The 25,129-nt window shown below is 43.8% G+C and overlaps 1 protein-coding gene across 4 annotated transcripts in view; it reads right to left on the bottom strand.

Annotated features, from left to right (window-relative positions):
* LOC138514122 (protein NEDD1-like) overlaps positions 1 to 25,129 on the bottom strand; it is a 1,166,279-nt gene that overhangs the window by 25,153 nt on the left and 1,115,997 nt on the right. The window lies entirely within an intron of this gene.

Genomic DNA, 25,129 nt, shown 5'->3' with positions numbered 1-25,129 from the left:
CTCTCCCTTGTTCCCCTCCCTTTTTGCCTGGCCGTGCTCTGAAACACTTGTGTACGGGCGCGATATAAATAAAATATTTCATTTCATTTCCAGTACATCAATGTGATACTTTGTAATCCAGCGACCCCCCGTGGCATCCAATTGTTCGGTACGACTGAACCTCTAAGCTCTACAATACCCCCCGCTCAGTCAGTCTCCTTAACCCGCTTATTCCCCACCTCTCCTAGATTGGACCCCGGCCATCCGGGTAGTGATAGTTCAGCAGTTCGACATTTAAGGAGGTGACATGGTTCAAGACCCCACTGTGTAGCCCAACTTGAAACTCAAACTGTAATCCCCCTCCCACACCAGCAATCCCAATATGTCAGCTCTCCCTCCCCATCCACCCTAATATCACACATTTGCTCACGCCTGGTGGGCTCACCAGGACCCAGTCATCCCGGTAACCCACTCCATGGGTAACTGCCATGGGCTATCAAAGACCATTATAATTTTTGCCCTGAGGATGCACTCTGCGAACGCCTCAGAGATACCCCCACCAATCAGTCATTGTTGCCTCTGTCGCATGGGACCCTTGGGAGGGTCTCAAGGAAAGAGCTTGCTTCCTCCGAAATGTGGAAAATCTGCACCCTTCCGCCATGTTCAATTCTAAGTTTAGACGGGAACAGCATTGCTTATTTAATGCCTCTTTCCCTGAATCTTCTTTTCAAATTGATAAAAGTCTTCCTGGATGATTATACCTTATCCACGAAGTTCTAAAAAAGACAGATCTGCACATCATGGTATCTCAAGGAACCTTTTTCCCTGGCCCTCAGCAGTGCCACATCACGGTAGTTCAGTAATCAAGCTATCAGGGGGCAGGCAGGTGCCCCCGGTATTGATTTCCTACCACTGTGTATACGGTGGACTCTTTCCGCGATAAATACTGCTGAGAATTCTTCATCACCTAGGAACTCCTTCAACAGGTTCTCCCCCATTGCCTCCATATTGCACTTGTCTGCTACCTCTGGCAAATCCATTATCCTCAGAGTGTTTTGCTGGGATCTGGATTCAAGGTCGTCTTGTTTCTTAGTCAGCTCTTTCACAGTCCGTCTGCCAGATGCCTCACTGCAGTATTGGTCCCATCTTCAACTGTAGATATTCTGCTTTCGGCCTCATCCAATCGCTGAGATATACGATATGATTAGGCATTTATAACGCGCCTATACACAAGTGTTTCAAGCTTGTCCAAGCGACCTGCATGTGGTCCACCTAACATGTCAAGGTGTCAATTTTGCCATCTACCGATTGAATACTTGTTTGCACCTGCCCCAGCATCGCTTTAATGTCACCGAGCATCTCTCTTGGGTCCGACATTGAGGGATGTGAGGTTCGCTCATGAGGGCCTTCCTCGATTCTGGATGATTTGGTCAGTGTAGAGGCTTCAAAATGTAACTTAGACTGGTGTTTGCTAGACTTTGTGCTTTTGACATGTGTAGCCTACTAGCCCCGAGCAGACTGGCGTGTCAGGTTATGGTTCCACTCCCTCTGTTGCAAGCCAATCAGTGTCCTTGGTGTTCACCTTGGCCAGATGATTGTGGGGTCTAAGCTCTCCAACACCCCTCTGGAGCCTAGCTGAGTCTACTGTGAGGTCTAGTTGATCTCTACCCCTGTTTCACTGGCCACACTTTGTTACAAATCGGCAGTATAGACTGTATCTTGTGGCGCCCACCGCCCGCACTTTATTCAGGGAGGTTCAACTGCATCCTGGGTTGTCAGTAGTACCGCAGAGCAGGGCGCACAGTGGAGACCGCCTCCCTCCCCCATGTTGTTTTCTTCCGTTCAAGGGCCTTGCTTATGCAACCCACTCGCTGCATCCTCAGGGCTCACGCAAATGATGGCACCTCTGTTCCTCACTCTCCACATGTCCGGATAGGTCTGAGTTACAGGACAAACCACTTATATCCCCTTAATCCCCCTGAGAACAGCGATTGTGTAGCAGTACGGGTGCTGCACCAGCCACGGCAGAGTTGTAGTCTGCCTGATGGTTCCCTGCAGCTTTTTTGGTTTCCCTCCTATGTACAGGGCCAGCATCTCATATCCCACCGGGAGCCTGCAGGCCCATCTCCATGTCCCTCCAAACGGCAGCAGCAGCTGCTCCTATCCGGTCGGCGCAGCGAGCCCCAACTTTATTTGTATTATTCTTGGCGGTCGTGGGCAAACGTGGCCAGTGCCACTCAGCCCAGGATCCAGTGGGTATCGGGCGCTGTGTGTACAGGACTCACCCCCAACGGCTCATGAGGGCCGCCATCGCCCCAGTCTCCACTGCGCCTCTGGCTCTCACCACTTCCATTGTAGCCGCTGCTCAGGTCTGCTGTCCCTCACAGTGGCTTCCATCTTGCACTTTCCACTCCACTTCTCGGGCACCTCAGGGGCTCAACTAAGCCCAAGTGTGCACCAGACATTTTCACAGCTTCCTGAGCGTTCTGCAGCTTCTGGCAGCACAGAAGAGTCAGGATACAGTCTGGATAAGTCTGCGTTAGATGGGAGCTCACGGTCCTTCCCCCCCCGCCCTGCTGATGGCAAAGTTAACATAAGGGGCAAATGGATTGAGGGCCATCAATGGAGCAATAATCCTATAGGCTCCTTAGCTATCGTATTGTGTGTTCAACATATTAGGCAGTGGAGGGTATCCCTACATATTATCCCCACCAAAATATTGCTGTAGATATGGTCGTTTGTCTCGCCATAGGCGATATTTTTGGGGGGGATAATTTGTGGGAGCAGGGGTTGCGGGGGGGTCCCCCGCACATTTACAAATAATGCAGGGGTTGCGTGGGAGTCCCTCACAGGGTTCATGGCTCAATATCGCTGCAAAAATATGGCAATATTTTCATATCGCGATATTTTTGCGGGGATATTAACACATGGAGCCCAGTGGAGGCAGTTGAAAGGCGAGAGGGAATTGCGTTTACCTTGCTGGCTGTTCGGCCAGACATTTCGGGCACTCAGACTTCCTAATGCCCAAACTCCTTGCAATAGTTACATTGATCATTGTACATATTTATAGTCTGTCCCTCCTGAAATCCTCATTGTCCTGGATGAAACAGGGTTCGTCCTCTACCTCTGCCCTGTCCTCTCACCCTGAAGTTAACACCAGCATGGTGCCCTGCCCTTCCCCGCTTAGGATGCAGCTGCTGAACCTGTAGCATCCTTCATTTGGCCTCAGTGGTTCTTTCTGCCTCTCTGCTTTCTCATCAAAATGCTTCACACCCAACACTTCTTCAGTTAAGTGCTTTCCTCCCAAACTATTCCATCAGCAATCTTGCGCTACAGACCCATAACAACTGCTGAAACCACGACTTGTGGTGCCGTAACTGCTACATTCCTGTCTGCACAGAATTTTGGGAGTAGTTCAGTCCATTTCATCTGAACTTGCCCATTTGAAAACTGTGTGTTTTTTCAGAAGTAAAATTCAAGTCATCCACTATCAATCTTTGAATATCTTTATGGTCAAGGGAGAGGGAAAAACTATCCCAAGGAAAAATACATGGCATTAAATATTTAGTGTCCAAAGGGTACCTTGGTTGAATTAGGTCAATACAGACTTACAGAGAGCAGGTTGTCGCCAATGCTTTACCCCAAGAGCCAGCTGTCAAGCCATGGTTTGTGGTGGTACCATCCTTTGTTGCTACATCAATTCCAGGGTGAAGGATGGATGGCACAGGCTTGAAGAATAGTTCAGCACAGGGACACTACCTCAACTTGGCTAGGAGTAGTACACCAAACAGAGGTGGTGCTTCTTATATCACAATATGACTCCACTCACGATTTATGTGATACATGGTGTACTGTTTGTTTAGTGCTTGGTTTATTAGGGGAATATATGCAATCATAGATCAAATGAAATGCAATACTTCCCAAAATAAATAACAATGAGAATAATAATGACAAAATTCAGGATGGCCTTATCCCAAAGGAATGGCTCTTCCCACCAAATGTGCAATTCTGTCTCCGGTCCCTGTTGCAAACGTTCAAGTCTACACTGTTCCGGGGAGGTTGCCCCACCTCCCTTCTTCCTGCATTCCGTACCCAAAGACTAACTCTGGAACCAAGTCTTGCATGTAGACGGGCCGGAGGTCATGGTTAGAAGGAAGAGCTATAGCGGGGTCTCTGCCTTGGAGTGCTCCTATTTCAGACTCCTTCCCCTTTTTTAAAATGACTGTAACCTCCCTATCCGTGTCCGGTTCTCCTAGCACTGTCTGGGCATATCTAGGGCTGATCTGGCCAGCTGGAACCTTCCTCAGCTCGCTATATGGGCTCTTAATATACAGAGACACAGACACTTGCGCTTTTGTCTTTGGCCTCCTTGGTTTCCCTCCTACCACCTCAATGCCACACTCTCCACCTAATGTGACTGGATCCAGGTTTTTCCCAGACCTTAGGGTAGAAACTAGCCTCTGGTTCCTAGGGACTACCACCTCCTAACCACCTGTTTTCTGCCATCTCCATTCCAGGTCTGTAGCCTAAGGGTGGTACACGTTCCACTTCCTGGGATTTTAATACCACCAACTCTTTCTGTCTCATTTCTGCTCTCTTAATGTTACCAACGCCTCCTCATGGCAAGTTTCCACTCCTGGTTTTACTACTTTCTCCTGGGTCTCTTTCTACTACCACCACCTTGTCTGATTTACACCCCCTTCTTGTTGTTAATCCATCCTTCAAGTTTTCTCCAGCTACCATCAGCATCTTCAATTCACTACACTTCCCTGATGTTCCATCACCCTAAACCATCTCTCCTGCTACCACCACCTCCTCCTGTTTACTCTGCTCTCTAGAAGCTCTCATCCCTCCTGACTTTCTCTGATTACCATCACCTCCATCAGATCTTTACTTTCCAGCCTTGATGTTACTGCCTTCTCCTGTTCTCCACTGACACCACCTCGCCACTATCTCATTTGCAGCCTCTTTCAAAGTTGAGCCCCCTCCTCCGACAACTGACACCTGAACTAGGGCTGGCTGGATTTGTACAATGGTCTCAGAGTGGCCCCAAGTCTGAGGTTCTGCACCTGTGAGTACTGATGGCTAGGATTGGCTAGCTTTCCTGGGCATCTCTGTGGCTAATTTGGGATCAGGGGTTTGGGCCAAGCCTACATATGGTCCATCCACCCGCTCTGAGGGAGTCTGCATAGTTTGAGGGCTGCTGTGTTTCTAGTGTGGACTACTGATTTGGGACATGTAGGGTAAGCCCTCTTTTTTTACTCAATTCAGTGTGGACATGATGCGCACAGGGAGCCAGATACGTTTCATAAGCATGGATATCAGTTTGTGTGAAAGTCTCTGGACCCAAAATAAAGTATCTACAGAACTGTAGCATTCTTCACAGTGTCCATAGACATTCAAAGTGAGTCCCTTCTGTGAGCTCAGCATACTAGAAACAGTAGCACTGCACTTGCTACCTCCAATGAAGACAGAGAGGTTCTCCTTTGAAGTGAGAAGCTTTCCTTTTCATTCTGGAGATTTGAGAAAGCAAAGTTAAACTCCCTCCCCCTTGCTGCCTCCCCAGATGAAAGAAAGAGCCTTTCCACCTGCACATTCATTATTATTATTATTCCGGCCCTGGGCAGGGCGATGGCTGGCTTGCCATCATGGCTCAAAGGGGCGTGCCAGGGTACAAAATTGTAAGGGCCTTGTGCTGAGACTATGTAACTGCACCTACCATATGTCGGGGACCAGGGCGAAGTGACCAGGGGAATCTCCACACATCTCCTCCAATTGCATCATCAACTGGCTTGGGTGGCATCCAGCCCACTGAGTCACTGCACTGATAATTCCCAGAACCAGGCAGGGGACATTGTCACAAGAGACAATTAGAGGCACTGGCACTGTATGGAGGATTTGTTTAGGGTTCTTAGAGCTTGACTAAACAAACAGGCAGGGGAACAATTTGATTCAGAGTTAAGGCGGAGTGTCTTCAAGATTTAAGCACAGACTGGCTACAGGGTTTTGGCGAAGACTGGAGACCAGGTTAAAGCAAAGACTTGCTTCACATGCAGGATGAAGAATTAAGGAGTGAGGCAAGGAACAACACCATCTAGCGAAGACAAACAAGGACCAGGCAAGAGGCATAAATGGAGGAGAATGTGGGCAGGCTAAAGAGAAAACAGGAACTGACGCAAAGAAAAGCACAGTAGAATTAAACAGCATCAGGAACTCTGGCATCACAGGAGGAATGGAGCTATGGGGATGGAAATTTGTGTTAATGATTTATGGCAGTGTTATACTGAAGCAAGGAAGGGTCTCAGAAAGGGGTAGCCATGGTGCCTGCAGAATGCACTGTACCACTTAGGCCAAACCATCTGTCCCTGGCAACTTTGCAAGAGCAGGAACATGGTGGCACCAGTGTGGAGTGTGCCTCCAGAGGGAACCACTCTCTGCCTGGTGCTAGTTGAAGTCTTGTGTGTTCGGGCATATGCATACCAATTGGGAGAATTCCTCCAATTCGCAGGGGCGAAGCGGAAAGGATGGAAGCCGGTGTTGTAGCCCCTAAAGGTTGCAACACTTACATTGAAAAAGGGTCCTCTGAAATTGAAAAATGTTCAATAAAGCAAATTAGGAAACAAATACTACATGATTCAGGACAATGGCCTTGGACCTCACCTATAAACATCAAAGATATGAATTGAAGATTGATAACAACGTTGAGATTTAAGTAACCAATAGGTGTACCACTCAGAAAATGGCAAGAATAATCCTTAAAGACTGTCTATGTAATTGTTAAAGAAAAACAGTAGCAAGAGCCCTGCTTTCACTCATACTCATTTTGCCCATAGTACTGTGTGCAAATATGACTTCTGTACATCTCTCTCTTTTTTCAGTCACCCAAGAAGTACAAACCTCGGAAGGAAAAGGTCTACCCTAAGGCCAGGAAAGTGTCAGTGTCTCAGGAAGTATGAAGTCATGTTCACTGCCAACGGTAAGGTACCATGATGTTCAGTGTGTCTCTGCTATTTTGTCATCTAGTGTAAACCAATGAATTCTGCATTAGCAGTTTTAGAGTTTGATGATAGGCATAGTTTTATGTGCAAGGTTTGTTGCACTTGCAGGGTTCAGGCTATTTCAACGCTAATTCTACCCTTACCAGTACAGGGAAGGATCTTGCACAAGGCCTGGCCAATGCTTGGCCACTGGACGAAGGTGAATTGGCCAGAACAACCTGCCTATAATTACGGGGACGCTGCCGAGGTGCAGGATGGGCAGGGAGAGGCAGAGAGCCATTTCAATGATGAACAAGGACTTTCGGGTGCCTGCAAAAGAATCTAGAACTTGATGGGCTACCACCATCCCATAAGCTCCTGGTTGCAGTGGACATACACAGGCACAAAAAGGTATTTGGGCCTTCTAAACTGCAGTGTTAACCTGGCAACAGAGTCTGCATAAAAGGAGCAATGGAAACGGGTTGCACAGGTCAACAGTTACCTCTTGATATAGAAAGTAACTGAACTCCCAATTGCGGTCATGTGCAGCAGCAGCAGCATACAAGGTCCCCCAGACCTCCCAAAGTAGAAAATAAAAAACATTCTCAAACAATATTCATAAGAAATGGTGTAATTCCTGGTCCACATTCAAACCTGTATATATTGCGTCCATATTACAAATCCAAAACGCTTCTTTTTTGCGTAACATTGGTTAGGGCTAAACTGACAACAATCCATAGGGATTTGTTTAGGCAGTACATCTGTATGCTTTATGATTGTTAAGAAGATGTGTTAACATTGAATGATGTGAATTCAATGAAGATAACACCTTGCAAATCTACAATACAGAAGATGAAAAATACAGAAAGAAATTAATCTGTTTATTTTTTCCACAAAGAGTTGAATGTGTGCATGCGAAAAACCATTGGATCTAGTTTTTTTTCCACATATACAAGTATTGCCCTTTACAGTCTTTTGGGTAGAGATCCAGAATTCGCAGCTAGCACCGATATAATACCAATCAAAATCAGAAGCAGTGCCTGGAACAGTGAAGACTGTCATTTTTCCAGCTTCTTCCATGATCTGACTGCCATCAATTTCCAAACTGGCATAAACATGACCCAGTTTATCTCTGACTTGCCAAGGACCGAACAACATAAGTTCTGTCTTGGTTGCATTCAGAAAAAGCCAATTCGTTGACATCCAGCCTTTGATGATCTGGTACACTGAGTCCAGCATCAATTGGTCTTTCTCATGATCCCCACTGATCTCCAGAACAAGTTGGAAGTCGTCAGCGTAGTTACAAAGGAATAGAGCAAACGACTCAAGATCGTTACACAATGGGAAGATGTAGATGTTAAATAACAGGGGGGAAAGACAAGCCCCCTGTGGTACACCACAGGTGATGGTTTCCACATCGGACACACTGTCGCCCCAGTGAACTCACGACTTGCGACCCTCAAGGAATGACCTGAGCCATCTAATTGCCTCCCCTATGTAGTCATCCGGCCCAGGAGGATTCTATGGTCGAGCAAGTCAAAGGCTGCCAATAGATCTAGTTACATTAGCAGCCCTGATTTGCTATGTTCCAACCTGGAGATCATATGGGTCTGTAGATTGAGCAGTGCACTCTCAGTACTGTGAAAGCTCCTAAAGCCAGACTGTTTCGTGTGCAAGATACCCGCTCCCAGGACATAAGACTGAAGCTGTACAGTTGCAACCTTATCAATTAGCTTAAGGAAAAATAAGGTGTTTGTGAGGGGCCGAAGATTATCCGCATCATTAGGTTCAAGACCCACCTTTTTTAATAGAGGTGTAACCGCAACGCTCTTAATAGATTGTGGGATACGGCAGGTTTGAAATGAGGAGTTGACATATCTGCAAAGGAAAGGGACGAAAAGGTACTTATGCTCTAATATGTACTTAGATGGAAGCAATTCTCCGGGGCAGTTTGTAGGATGCATGGTTTTAAGAATATCATGCATCTCTATCGTGGATAAGTCCTTAAACCTGAACCCAAGATGTGGATCAGGAATATCTGGTTCCAAGGATACGGAACCCCTTTTGGCGCTGACTCTTTGTCCATACTCTGGTTATGACCAGCAGTAGTAACCCAGAGGCAAGGAGACTTTGTCGTCAGCTCCTCCATGATCTTTTTTTGGGGGTTTGCAGTTTATCAGCAAAGGCTTTCTGCACTCTATTACAATCATCACTTGTAGGTTTAATAGAGGGATTAATGGCAGAGGGTTTTTCCCAGGACCTGAAGAGTCGAAAGAGCTCCTTCGTTTGTTCCCCGGCAAGATTAATTTGATCATTGTAGAAGCTTATTTTAGCCTCTATAATCTTACCTTTATAATCTCTATCTTTAGGTTTCCAAGCTATCAAGTTTTCCGTGGAATTATCTCTACGCCACACACGTACAGCCTGACTTTTATTGGCTTTCAGTTCTTCTAAGGATAGAGAGAACCATTTCTGGCAGTTGGGGGAATCTCTAACGGTTTTAGCTTTTAAGGGAGCAAAATAATCCAACACACCAGTGATTTCTTCATTATAGGTATTAATAAGGATCTCTGGATCGTCCGTGTCGTTCGTTTTGGTCATCAAACCCTTCATGCATTAACTTCCTAGTTACAATTTCACGTGCAGGTTCATGCACTCTATGTGGTTGGCCAGGAAGTTTCATCAAACAAGAAACAAAAAAATGATCAGACCAAATACAAGGAGTGGGGGTAACACTCTCAATCAAGACGTTTCAGCTGCCAATCCAATCAAGGGTATGTCCCCTAATGTGCATGGGTTCCGAATTATGAACAATATTATGATGGCTTTTCAAAAATGTTTGCAGTTCCAATGCTTTTTTAACCTTAAGGTCATTTTTCCAATGAATAAGATCTCCCAATAGGACCAGTCCAGAGTTGACTGTCAGCATGAGCACAACAGTATTGATAAAATCAGTGTTGAAGCCTGAGGATTCCCCTGCTGGCCGATAGAGCAACACCAAATGTATGCTATGATTAAAATTAGGAATACATTAACATGAACAATATTGCAACCTTCACACTCAATCTTGGCCTCATAGAGACCAAGCGGCTTCTTGCATATAACGGCCACATAAACTCCCTGACCCCCCGTTTCCGGTGTTTCCCAAAAAAACATACACGGGGGGGGGGGGGGTCACTTGTTCGATGGTGGGGCTGTGTGCCTGAGTAAGCCAGGTCTCTGTGAGGCACATGATGTCCACTCCATGCTCCAAAACATATTTGTGGACATCAATAGTGTCTCACACCAAAGGCCTTGAGGAAGATGACTAAGAAAAAAACACAGACAGCAGCAGTAGCCTTTGATCCCAACACCCTCCTCTATGAGCGCCAGGGCACTTTGGAATATCTCCTCCTACAACCGCTTGAAATGCCCCTTCCGCCCCTCAGCACACTTCACACCAAGTCCATGCCATCTCACCCATGACAGCTTCCTCCCCACCACCACTAATCTGTGCACTTCCCATGAGCACCCCAGTAACCCCGATCCAACCCTGCATCCCTCCACCCTGGTTTCTCCCTGTGGTAGCATAGACCGACATCTCTGCTCCATGGCCCCAGGGAAGATTAGCACTGTGATGGAAAAGGATCTGGGATCAAAACCTGCCTTCAAACTGAGGTGCAAGCGGAGGCGTTGTTCTTCGAATCAATAGGTACTTGTTGGACCTCTGAAAAAAGCCCAGCACATGCAGAGCATCCTCTGACCCCTTTGCTTCCAAATGCAGAAGGGTTTCACTAAGCTGTGCATCAAGAAGCAGCAATAATGTGCATGTTAGGAAAGACAGTAAAAAAGGTGCATGGGGAGCTGGCTGCAAGGGTCAAGTGGCAAGGAGGAACTGGCAATGGTCACCTCTTTTGCTGCACACTGCATCATCAAGGAAGAGCCCAGGTAGAAGAGACCATGACCTCTCCCCCTGCATTATACGACTTCAGCCAGAAAGCGACTATATATGGTTACCATTTAAAATATGCACTATTTTAACAGTGGCAGAATAGGGCAGCTTCTGGACCAAGGGAGGAGAAGGACCAAAAGACAAAGCAGAGAAAAGATGGTGCAGAGAAGCGTGGAGAAGGATTTCTGAAGTAGTGTGGAACGTTGTGAGGAGTCTGGCCGATGAGTACAGGGGAAAACCCATACCTTGGAGTATACACTGTAGATTAGAGGAGAGGCACGAGGTAACGCTAGCATATAACAAACAGGGTACATACCTAGCCGATCTGAGCTGTAACAGGTATTCACAGGAACTACAGGGGCAGGAGCTTTCTGTAAGCAAAGAGACACAGAGAAAGCAAAGGAAAGCAAATATACTGGGAAAAGCTGATTGATCAAAATACAGGGTGAACTTGAATATAAGGTGTCTCCAGGGTGGGGAAAGCCCTTGGGATTGGTACCAGCAGATTACTCTCATCAACTGTCATGCAGCAGTGTCATGAGTTAGGCGTGCCGAGGAGGCTGTTGTACTCAGTGTAAGGGTGAAACTGGAGACCATGTACTGAGGCAGGTAAGACTCCAACTTACTAGACAAAGGCAGCATAAGTATTTCCCTTATCTGATCTGAGTGGAGATCTACCCAGGGTCTCACTGTAAACTGATACAGAACAGAGGCACAACAATGGACCAACATGGAATAGAAACAGAAAACACTGTAATACAGGACTAATAGAGAAAGAAAGTACAAAAGCAGAGACTTGAATGTGAGGACACACAAAGCAATGGGTTCAGACAAGACAGGTTGCTGCCAACACAGTGAATACGAGGGGTTCAGGAAACTCAGACCACTAAGAATGGGCACTAAAACTATGGACTGAAGTCTAGTAATTAGGCGAGCAAGGAACAAACAGGAAAGCTAAATCCTGTCGGAAGCTACTAACTCAGCACATGTGTGGCACTGAATAACGGAGTTCGGCAGAGTTCAGTCTGCAGAAACCTGAGGTGGCGAGAGGAGCTGCAGCTACTGTGTTTTCTTCCCAGTAAAGAGATTGGTGCTAGTGTGGCTTTAAGAAAATCAAGCCCAAGCACCTTTAAAAACTCCAGAAGAGCGCGGAGTTCGGCAGAGTTCAGTCTGCAGTCCGCAGACAAGGACGAGGACAGGAGAGGAGAGGTGAGTGTTATGCAAGACTCTGGCTCCCAGACTTGTTTAAAAGCAAAAATAAACCGGGGGAAAAATCCGGAGACTCCTCTACCTGACACGACAATGGTGCCTTTAGCCTCCCTGACCCCTCAAAGCAATAACAGTGGCTTTCCATCCTTGCAAATGAAACGCCACACAACGGGCACTTTTGGAACAATAAACATTAACTGCTCACCCATTGCTCGACCAATACTCCAATTCAAACCAGCAAACACCACACCGACAAGCAGCGAGGCTGCACAGTTATCAACTGCCCAGCCGGCAGACGCACTAGTCGATTCCTTGAGAGCGCAAGTGGCGAGGGGCGCACAAATTAGTCCACATAATAACGACAAGATCCAACGCCTTTCGACACTAGTGATTGCCCGCATAAACAATTGGGCGCTTGCAAAACTAGCATCTGACCTAAACGACCCGAATGGTCAAAGGTCTCTCTCAGACAAACACACAACTTATGACGAAAAAAGCATGCCCTTGCAGTGGAGGCCGCTACTATTGATGCAAACAGCATTGGCGAAAAATAAAGGCATTCATTGCAGCGCTTCGTGTGCTGACATATCAATAAACAAAGACACGTCCGCCCTGAACCACAGTGCATTTGTTACGCGGCCTCTACTAGACTAATCCGATGGTGATTTGGTTGAAGCATCAGCTGCCTTGTCTCCCTCGAGACTTATGAATGAGAGCCACCCGATGGTGGAGAAAATCGTTGACTTGGTTGCTTTGGAGAGCGACGTGAATTTAAAACAACATGCTTCTGACTCTAACACATCCTATATGAAGAAACTCGACTTCTCCAACTTAGAAACTGGTGAAACGACTGCTCCATTGAACATAACAACAAAGTTGTCAAAATCGGCAACTAACATAAGCACGACTAATCGGCTCGCCAAGATGTCCTTAGCAAAATTGAAATGGAAACAAGATTATGAAAGCAAGCTTGCCTCTCCGGCAAGTAAAACACACAGTAATGTGTTTGACCTTACCGACAAAACAGATCCTGAGCCCACAGCCCTGCTCGTGACAACTCCAAGCCCCTTGCACACGGACGTCTCTGGTCTTTACGCGTCAAAACCTGGGCTTGTCCCCAGACAAGGAAGCACGTATGAATCGACTCATGCGGTAGCCTCGCGAGAAATGCGTCTAATGAATAGAATGAAAGAAGACTTCGAGTTAATGAAAGATAAATTATCGGAAGCATATCTGAAGCTAAATAAAAAGGAAAAACGCACCAGCCTAGGAGACTGGGCATCAGATACTCCGGCAAACTTGGAAAACAGTGCTTCAATACTTTCAGACCGACAAAGTTCTTCGTCCTTCTGCCAAAAAAGCAAGGGATTGCCTCTGTACATCACAAACTCCATCCCAAAAATAAATCAAAGCACAAGTGTAATGGAGAAGTCTTTAAACGGCGACACACCTGCAAAAAAAAAAGAACGATCAATGTGGCGCAGCCTCCCTTGATGGCAAAACAAAGGAAGCCTCCAACCCAAATATATCAACAGCAGCAGCGATACAAATTCATAACAACGTTTTAGCTGCCACTTCCTTGGCTCTTATTCCATTCACAACGACACAGAGTTCCATTTTATCCAATCTAACTGAAAAAATAAACAAAATGGAAAGCGTATATACTCAACTTGTAACACGCATGGAAAAGGAAGCAGAACACACAATTGCTTGGCAATCAAGGTTATGTGACCTCGCAATGAGAGATAACCACGAGAAAGCAATATTGATGGAGGCCGTGATGGAATGCATGAAATGGCTGCGTCATAGGGAGTCGATTGAAATTCCTGGTACTAAAGGAGCAAAGCCAGCCGACTCGCCGACCATTATTGTGCCGCTCTCACAAACCCGAGGCTCAAAAAAGAAAAACTTGGCAAATGCAATTACCCAAACATTATCTGAAATTGGCTTGCCAGCCGACTTGAGCTGTGATGTGACAGGCACAAGAGATAAAGGACCCAATACAGCGACAGAGGACCTAAATGGGACAAACCTGCCGAGTATGTCTGAGATCAACGCTCCACCTTTAAAACCTCACCATACAACGACTTTGATTCAACAAATGCCAGCATTGGCGGCCGCAGCGGGCCCGCTCATTGGCGCGTCTGATGTGGCTGGAAACAACAAAAAAACCCTCTCGACATTCGACATGTTCAAAGGCCCAGCAAAAACGGTTCAACTACTGCCAAGCAAAGAAACAAAAGAAACAAATGCGAAAATTGGAAAGAAGAATACAAATAATAAAAAGGCAGATGCAAAAAAGCAAACTACCAGTTCTAGAAAATGTATAAGAAACTTAACTACGCCTATTAGACCCGGTCTATTTGATCGTGAGCACCATAACGCCACGGTGCAGGCAAAGAAAAAGCAACAACCATCAAACGATACAAACGAGCTGCCTGTACCTGGTAAAGGAAATCCTAAAAAACGTGCTCGTCGAGAATCGGGATGTAGTTCAACCCACTCTGTAGACTCATCAATTGATCTTGAAGATCTGTCTACATATTCAGTCAGTTCGGTTGATGACCTAAATCAAACGCTGTCACCTGACAACGACCGAAACAAGAGTGAAAATACAGCAGAAACGCCTGACCGTGTTGACCAATTACCAAAAATAAACCGAAAAAGAAAACAAGATGAGTCCTCAAACACGAATCAGGCCCCGAGCTCAATAGTACAAGGCTGTCACAAGCAAAACTTTTCGGCGAAGCCTTTAAGATGTAACAGCAATGACGGCATAGGTCAACGAACGAAGCAAAAACCACCGGCCAGAGCCGCCGCCACGTCAGTACACAATAGCGCAAATCTAAACCCAAAATACACAGCGGCGCAAAGAACTAAAACTGATAAACTCAGAACCAACAAAAGTGGTGCACGATTCCTTGGGCAAACTGCAAGTTGAAAATATGCTCGCAGATAATGACTCAATGAATTTGAACCGGAGAAATATCTTGATGCTACTCCAGAGTGTTCCAGCTCTGCGGACTATAACCACAGATGACATCAAGATAGTCGAATATGCGTCTGAGACCAGTACTGACATAGTACTGCTACACATTAAATCTCATGCAGTACGACAGGCTATCCTTGCGGCTACTGAGGAATTGTTATTCTTTGGCTTTGAGGTAAAATCTGAGGGGATGGCCTCAAAAAGTCCTACAAATGACATGCATATTTTGCCATTGAATGAACGGGCCAAAGATATTGCAAGACAGAAACTCAGGGCAACAATGAAATCTTCTATAAACTCCAGCGACCAGAGAAGTAAAGATCATTCTATAAGAAAAATGGATACTTCCGACCGCCGATCGGCAAGAACCCCCGCTTAGCAATGAATTAATATCAAGAAGGACCCCTCAACAGTAATATCCTGGAATACTAGGGGTTTTGTACACCTTTTCAACAAGTTTTCCCTCGACCTGGATATAAATTTGATCATATGTCTACAAGAAACGTGGCTGCGAGAGACCCCCACGAGAGATGGTTACTTGATTCTAGCAAACCACGCAGTTAAAAATAGTCTAGGGAGACCGTTCTCAGGGCTAATTACTATGGTTAAACAAGGAAAGGGCTGGGAGTTGATTCAATCAACGAATCCAAACCCCTTTGTTCAAGGTACATTGTTACAATTGAAGGCCCATGCAGCAGGAAAACCAAAATACATGTTGGTTATTAACGCATACTGGAATCCAGCTAAGATCTCTACAAAAAATGTCATTAATTCAGTAACGACCCTAATTGACCAAGGTCAGTTGGCATATACTGACCTTAAGTATATAATTTGTGGTGATTTAAATCTTGCTGAACTAATTGACACAACATTGCAATTAAATGAAAGTTTTGTGACAAGGCAAACTGCCTCGACGAGATGCAAAAGCTGGACTTAAGCAATGGAAATGCGCAATTGTGTCATGACAAATGGTAATGTTATTAGTGACTTTCCACCTCATTCTACCTGACATAACACAGGTTTACATAAAACCCTGGATTACATTTGGATTTCCTCGAATCTTTGGGCTCAAGTCCAAGACTTAACTATAACCCCAATGACAAGAAGTGTCCATGACGCTTTAGTGCTGCACTGTCAAATTGAACAAAACTATGTAAAAAAATATGTCTGGAGGGAACCTGGCAACAAACCAAGCTGGAAATCGTCTGAGAATAAATAAAACACAGATTACAAGTATTACTAATTCAATACGAGCTAATGAAGTCGACACAGATTCACAGGTAAATTATACTCCTTTGCTGATGCAATTCCGATTTCCTCAAGGTGGTCTAAAAAGTAACAATGTAGAACACATACACACGTGGAGTGCCACGATTTGTAAAGAGAAAAAGTTACTAAAGAAAGACTTAAGGAAGCTGAAGAAAAACCCTGATGCATCAACGACTCTAAAAATAAAAAAAAGGAAACAGATTTTGAAATTGGAAAAAAACCTTCGAATCAATGAGAGACCAAGAACGAGGTGCCCTGATGCTAAAATTAATCTTGACCCAAAATTCAAGAGAAACTTGGGCAATATTAAACAACGAAATTCCATCGCAGAATGCAATGTTATCAAATGGGGTAGCCGAGGTGACTTGGATAAAACACTTTGCCAAGCTTTTTTTCATCAAAGAAGAAAGCAGCCAAATTGGCAACCACGTTGCACAAGTGGAGTGGGACACAACTGAAGAATTCGACGACATAGCCACAAAAATCGCAAAGCTGAAAAATTCTAGAGCAGCAGGCCCGGATGGCATTAGTAATATAATGTTAAAGAAGAATAGGCTAGAATGGTCATCCTTCATTGAAATTCTATTCAAGCAAATCACAAAAAGAAGAATTTTGCCACAATCATGGACAACAGCAATTATAGTGCCTATTTATAAAAAAGGCCTTTGTGAAGACCCAAATAACTATCGGCCAATCGCGTTGATGGACACGATTGGGAAAATAATGGCTTCTTTTCTACAACAGAAGCTAGCAAGTTGTGCTGTACAATCAAACTGTCTAGACCATCGACAAACTGGGTTCACTAAAGGTATCGGGACAGAAGTAAATCTTGTAATTCTGAACCTACTAAAGCTTGAAGCATTAAAACAAAAAAAGAACTTACATCTGGCATTTTGTTGACATGCGTCAAGCATTTGACTCCATCAATCGAGAACTACTATGGAAGAAATTAAGGAGCTGGTCTTGTCCAGAAGAAATTCTACAGCCCATAATTGTCCTTCACGTAAAAACCTCAATCAGAGTACGGTTGAACCAGCAAGGCGATTTAACAACTCCTATAGAGACAAACACAGGCGTGAAACAAGGCTGCCCGCTTGCTTCGCTCTTATTCAAGTTGTTTATTGCCGATATTCCACTCACACTAAATCAAGTTAACTGTTTTCCTCCGAAAGTTAACGGCAATGAAATAAGAGGAGTCACATACGCTGACGACATAGCCCTTGTCGACCAAACCCGGATGGGCCTCTTAAGGCTTCTAGCAGCGTTAGACAAGTATATGATCATAAACAAATTGTGTATTAATGTCGCAAAGACAAAAGTCATGTCCTTCGGTTCGACATCAGGACAAAGAAACAGAAACTTCACGTGGTCAATTGGAGCGGAAAAGCTAGAAACCACTAATGAAATACGATACCTGGAAATCCCTTTTAACACTTTCATAAGAGAATGGGAGTGGTCTAAAGACTTAATTCATCGGACAATAACATTTGCCCATCAAGCTACAAAACTTCATAGGCTGTATGGCAAATTCACGATGCAACCTGTACGGGAATTTTACCAACTGAAAGTTATACCAGCACTAACCTATGGCGTTGAAGCAGCCTGGAATTTAAACCATAGAATATGGCCGTATTTAGAAGCTCAATTTTGGAGAAAGGTTTTAAGGCTACCCAAACATGTATCAGTTATCAAGATCAGAAATGAACTCGCATTAAACCCCCTCCAAGGAACTGTTCTATGGAAATCATTGTCCCTACTTAGGAAAATGAAGCTAAGTTCCCCGGAACCGGCGTACGAAATTTTCCAAAATTGTGACAAAAAATGCTCGAATTCCCTGATAAATGAATGGCAACTAAAACTCGTTGAGATCTTGTCTCATGCAGATACATCTTTGGACATGTTAATAAATCATCCGCAAAATGCAAAAAAGAAAAAACAATGGCAATGGATCTTAAACCTAGAACATTATAACAACTTAGACTCTGCACTATACTTGGGCCCAGTTGCAAATTGTCTTGATTTGCTACCCAGGTACCTTAAACAATTTCCATCAAGACACCACCGAGACTCCTTTATGAAATTGCGTCTAAATGCCTTGAGGACAAAAGAACTGCTATTCAGGATACACGCCAATGACACGATCGACAACCTATGCAGATTTTGTAGGGGCGAAGTTGAATCCATTAAACACCTTACAATTGAATGCATGGACTTAAAGCGCCAAAGATCAACTCATCTTGGAAAATATGCACCAGAAAACTCGAATATGGAAGACTGGTGGTTTCGTATTCTTGGTGGAAACAATGTGATGCTGACTTGTCGAGTCATTGACTTCTTAGTCAAAATCCTAAAGGATCATAACGAAACCGCCACTTGAGAATTTAAAATCAAGAAACTGTAACGAGAGAGAGATATTGTTTTAAAAAGTTTGTAAATCAAGCTATAAAAAAATGAAAAAAAATAAAAATAACAGGAACAAAAGGACAAAAAAGCAAGCGACTGGGATAGCAACTCGAAAGAGAGAACAGCTTAGGTAGAAAAAGGACAAGTCGGTGATGCAGAAATGCTTACAGAAAACAGGGTGTTTGCAGAAAGTCAGCAAAGATACCGGTATCGAAATTGATATCCTTAGAAGCAAAACAGGACAGGCATGGTAACACAGACTAAGGCAGGCAGGGTTCAGAAGTAAAAAGAAGGATTTCAAGGAAAGGTTCAACAACAGGCAGGCTGCAACAGCAAACTGGAAAAGGCTCTGCAAGTCAGCAACAACAAACAGGATTCACAAGCCAAAAGGTTCAAAAACTGATCAAAGGAACACAGAAGCACCCTTTGGAAGCAGTTGACTGAACAACGGCTTATGTTCAAAGTGATCTTATAAAGGCCCTCCAAGCCCACAGTACAACTGGGTGGAGCGGACTGCAGTCTCAGGCAGCTGTTTTCAATCAAGCCCAGTTCCGGCTTCAGTAGCCTGCAGCAGTGGATTGTAATTAAGGACTCTCTAGCTCTCAGCAGCCTAGCCTGTAGTCGCTTGGAACAGGTGAATGCAATCAGGGCCTCTTTAGCTCTTAGTAGCTTGATGCAACCAAAGGTACTTCTCCTATGCCTCCTCCAGCCCTCTGCCTCTTCGACAGCATACATATACCAGAATGCATCTGCTGGTTTAACCCAAAACCAGAAATGGGACATGAAATTAGATTGGTCCAAAACTGCAGTGATAAAACAAGTAAATGAATGCAGCGGTATTTTGTAGATTCTAACTTCAAAATGATGCCATAAACCGAGTCTCTGAATGTGCGCATGTAGCGTTGTTTGGAGGCAGGTGGGTACGATTGTGACGAAGGTGAGAGCATTCATTGCATGCTAGTATATTACAGGACCTGCTGTAGCAGCCTTGTAATTATGGTTAAGTTGCTTAACCAATAGGAAGAGCAGTTTTTGGGCAGCTTATAACGTTGGTGCCATATTGCACTAAACTTCACAAAAAAAAGTATATAGCCATCTTGGAATACTTTTTCAAAGTTTGTTTGGTTTTGTAAAAGGGTGGAGAGGAGAACAGTTTTAATGGGGGGGCCCTAACACGTTTGAAATCCGAATAGACATGCATTGAAAAAAAATGTGCTTGAGGCTACAGCCCAAACCACTGGATGTATTTGCACCAAAATTTTGTGAGGAGCAGCAACCTCGTCACAAACATATGATTTTGTAAATTAGGTGTCATCCGTCCAAAAGATTTTTTTTAAATAGGTCAAAACAAATCAGTGATATCTGCATCTGGTCCGCAGACTCACTTTCTGGTACGGTGTCTGCAGACGCCTCTGAACCAATCAGGGAGCCGCGTGTTTGTGGACATCGTACACGCCCGCTGATTGGTCCATTAAAAAAGTGAGGTGTGTCAAAACCTTTGAAATGGACGCCATGTTGGAGTGGCAAACTGCACCCGTGCACCGCAGACATCTTGGTAAAAATATTTTTAAAAATACACCATAACAATTGTCAAACAAATGAAACAATCTTTACGGAGGTGAGGGGTGGTGAGGATGGAATGGGATATGGCCAGAAAAAGCCCAAAATCAGGTGTATTTTCTTCTTTGATGTTTGCGAACATCTCAGATGTTCGGGGGCATTGCTGTGATGTTTGCTAAGTTGACAAACGTTCGAGGACATCCATGCATATTTTTGCATTACAGGGTCAGTGAAAAGCAGTTTTTGGATGGCTTATAACTTTGGCATTCAATGAAACTGCGTGACATTTTTCAATATAATTTAAGACCCAACTTCGAATGGGTTTGCAAAGTTTGGTGCCGTTTTGCCAAAAGGGGGCAAAATTAGAGGGGGATCCCAAAATGTTTGAACAGCTTATACATTTGGTGCTGTTTGATGAATCTGCGTACAAGTTTGTAAAAAGATTGTAAACCCAACTTTCAATTTTGGGATTTTGTCATGATTGGGCAATATTAGAGGGGGTCCTAACATTTTTAAATCTACACAAATGCCTGCAAAAAGATTAGAAAGCCAACTTTGAATGTTTGTGCAAAAAGTGAATGGATTTTTATTAAATCACTATTTTTGTACCTACATTTTGACACTTCAAAAGATAAAACACAGACGAATTTGCAGCAAACTTGTGCTAAGAGCACTCGCAAGGACCTGAAAGCACGGTTTTGCAAATGTGTCCATGTTTTATTTTTTTGTAAAGTGTCATAATGTAGGTACAAAAAAATGGTGATATAACCTTGGTGACTGAGGTTTCGCCTGTGGCCATGGCTAGTGGACAGGTTGTCCATGCCCCGGACAATCTGGCCACCAGAGACTGGAAATGGGGATAAAGTGGGCATGGTAACCAGGCACTGGCTATGTGGTAAAGTTTTTTGAAATCGGGATAGCATTGAATGGGAAAAAACATTCTGCTTGCGGCAACTGTCTGAAGTGCTGGACGGGATTGCATCAGCAAGGACCTGAAAGCATGCGTTTGTAAATCTTTCCTGTGTTTTTTTCTCCCCCAAAGTGTTAAAATTTATGTACAAAAATGGTGATATAACTTTGGTGCCTGGGAAGTTGGCCTGGCCCTCAGCAAGGACAAATGTATACTCTGATTTGCTTATTGGGGCATGGATTGGGGAGACTTCCCATGGATGCAAGCTATGAACACAGGCCATTGGTCATATTATGGGGCTATAGTGGACACTGGACAAGGATGCAGGCTAGCAGCAGTGGATAACAGGGGTGGCTTGGTGGGCCTGGGGTCATGGTCGAGCGTCATGCCATAGGCAATTCAACCATGACTTGCATCCCCAGCATGCGCTGCTGAAAATGACACACATCAGAATGCGTTGCAAAAAATATGTTTGTGAAAGGAGGTTTATAGTTCTTTCATATATGTTAAAAGAGGAATTATTAATAACTTATATACAGTGCTGTAACATCATGAAACATTTTCACTTATAAAAACCATTTAAATAATTCACTGAAAAAGACTTTGTTAAAAAGGGATGTTGTGGTTAAGTTGCACTAATAAAAACCTATGAAATCCACTGAAAAAAACGTTAAAGGGACGCTACGGTTGCAAGGTAAAATTGAAAAACCAAAGAAATTCGACAGTTATCGTAAGTTATGCAACCATAACTCGCACCACCAGCATGCACTGCTAATACTAACCCCCAGGACATCAAAGATGAGATCACACAACATCAATTCTGATGAAAAGTCCCTACAAGGGGTTCTGTTTAGAATGTTGCTAGCAACACATGGAGGGTGCTCGCAAGACGTCTTGTCTCATGACCTACTCCATGTATCATAACATGTACTTATTGGAACAGAAACATTATATTGAAGTGTTGTTGGTAATACAACAATCTAATAATACATACACATAGACAATGGCTGCAGAATGGACAATTGAGTATTTTTTATCTGGTAATATTGGCCAGTAGAATCATAAATCCAAGCCTATCAGAATCTTGACTAATGTTACATTTGGAATTAACAGCCAACAATACAAGAATTACTGCACACGCGTTAGTACATAATATACACATGGAGAGCACCAATGCATACAAATTCTGAGGCACACATAGAAACCAATAAGGAGGAAAGAAACACCATCGCCAGAAAATGGCTGGTCTGTCTGTGGCCTGCTTATTGTCCCATGTATGTGCACCATGAGCTCAGGCCAAACCTTAAGGAAAGTACAATAAGAATAAAGCACAAGGTTAGGGTCCATATATATACAGCACCTATAGAGTATCTGTATCTTGTTTTCAATGCAGGATCAAGTCATCGGCTTAAAATTCTCACTGTCACTGAACAAAAACAACCGTTCCAGATAAGTGATGTCATGAATAATGCCATTTGTGATGTCACCTTTGATTTCTTCGGTGTTAGTCTCAGCAGTGCATGATGGTGGCACGTGTTATGGTTGCATAGTGAATAGCTTTGGTTTTTTGATGTTACCTTGCAACCATAAGGCCCCTTTAGCAACGTCTTTTTCAATGAATTTCAAAGGTTTCTATCAGTTCAAAAGAAACACTGGATAGCAGCTTAAAAAAAAAATATAGAAATGATAAACTGAAGGCTATTTTGAGAAGACATATGGGTGACTCCTATAAAAATCCTTTACTATCCGAGAAGGAAGTGACATTGCTGAAACTTTGGCTAAAAATCCAGAGGGTTTCCTCTGAACCATGCACACAAAAAAAATACAAATACGCTGCTTTGGTTGTGAATAGTTGATAGATCTGCCCTGCTTCCTCTCAGTGGAACGATCCTGATATTCTCTTATCTAATAAGGGACCAGGAATTATTCACCATGCACAGTGCTAGTGTGGCGCACCACAAAAAGGCACATAGCTATTTTCTCCTGTCGCAAACCACGAGATAAGTCTGGGAAGTGTCAAACAATGAGTACTATCAATCCAGGTTGTAGCCTTTTTCCCACTAGAGGATGCTTCAAGGCCACAATACCAGCCACAACACCAAATACTGAATGGATGAATTAAAGCAACATTAGTAGTGGCATGTTAAAAATTAATACATTAAGACAAACATTGAAAGACATACATTTTTGCTCCACTTAAAATCTATGTGTTTATCCAAACAGATTTCACACAGAGGTTCCCTGCAAAAGTCTTACTGTGCTAACATACTGTACGTTTGAAAAAGCATACCATTGTTCATGTGACGTGACGGTATAGAAATTTTAACAAGACATTTTTTAAAACGCATGCCTCGAAATCAAGGTATTATTTTCCATTAATTTCAGTACAGTATAATCTAAATGTGTATGCAAAGATTCCCAAGTGTGCAACCATACTTCTGTGTTACCTAACCAAATATGTGTATACATGTTTTGCTGTAAAGTGGAATGTTTTAAAATACAGTAGGTTAATCCATGCCAGCTCAACCCCCAACTCCTTCCATGGATGTCAACACCTAATTAAGTTTACAAATATTTGCAAAATCAATCGCCAAGCCATATGTAAGTAAATTGACTATGAAACCTCTTTGCATAAAGTAAGAATGCTGACAAGAGCCCAGCTGGAGCAGAGACACAGCCTAGCAGATGATGTGAACTATCCGGTGTGCAAAGGCCCTTCTAACCGGAGTGTCCAGGACTTCTACAATTAAATGGATCTTGGGCACATATTGGACTTCTTGAAGTTTAGAGAGGTCACCAAGATGTCTTGGAGCAAGCACAATGTGCAGGGATTGCTGTGAAATCATCTGAAATGAAATAGACTTTATTAACCAGGCATCCACTTAGGTAAGCTTCCATTGGCACCATCAAAAATATATGAGCAGCCAATATCGGTACTAACATCATTGAAGTAAACTTGTAGTGTACTCCTGCCAGGATGAAATGTAGGTATAGAAATTTGGAAATACTCATCCTGGAAGACAAGCGACAGCATCCAGTCCTATTCTGAGAATGATTGGTGAATATGAGACATGACCATCCTCCATAATGTCCCCCTATTCAGAAATGTGTTTAGCTGTGAAAGTGTAGGATAGACAGGAGGATAAGTAATTGCCCTGGATACCAGTCCTCTCTGAGGTACCGGAGTGGAACCCGCTCACTGACTCTTTTTCAGAGAGGCTTTGTAACCTACCTAACATACAAAAGATGTGATCCTGAGTAGATTGAACAGGAGGGGGTTCTCATAGTCGCCTTCGCTATTCTTGAGAGAGTAGGAAAGCCCTGACTCGTGTTCTTAAAAAAAGTGGGTGAGGTGTGCACTCTGGCTCCCAGCTCATACAGTCGCACAGTCTGGTGATGTACACCTGCCCGCACGTTTCCATGCCTCAGGAATCATCAGGGAGGTAGGTCACATTTTAAGTTTAAATCCAATTCATTAGATGTAAGGCTTTCTAATCACTGTATGTGATAGCCAGCAAGGAGCCAAGTGTACACCATTACACAATACTTCAAACTCAGGCCCTGTCTCATCATCGCCAAAGAGCTGCCCAAAACAAGACCAATAATGTGTCTGAGCAAATATTGCGTACCATTACAAAACATTCAAATTCAGTGGAAAAATATTTTTTAAAAGGGTCATTAGGGCACGGTCTAACACAAATCCCCACAATCTGCCAGTTGTGGTTTGTTAAGCCACTATAATGCACAACCAACATCATAAAACAGGCATAACTTAAATCAGATGTGAATACCACCCCACCCAAAAAGAAAAGGGATTCATTTGAAGACGTTACTTCTCAGGGGAATAAGTACAAGAGAAATCAGCATTGCAGTGTCTGATTATGGTGGTTTTACTTTTGCAA

This window comes from Ambystoma mexicanum, chromosome 12, assembly GCF_040938575.1.
Source record: "Ambystoma mexicanum isolate Mex_15411 chromosome 12, UKY_AmexF1_1, whole genome shotgun sequence".
Classification (NCBI taxonomy): domain Eukaryota; kingdom Metazoa; phylum Chordata; class Amphibia; order Caudata; family Ambystomatidae; genus Ambystoma; species Ambystoma mexicanum.
The sequence above is the reverse complement of the archived record's forward strand: the minus strand, read 5'-3'. Positions and strand labels throughout refer to the sequence as shown.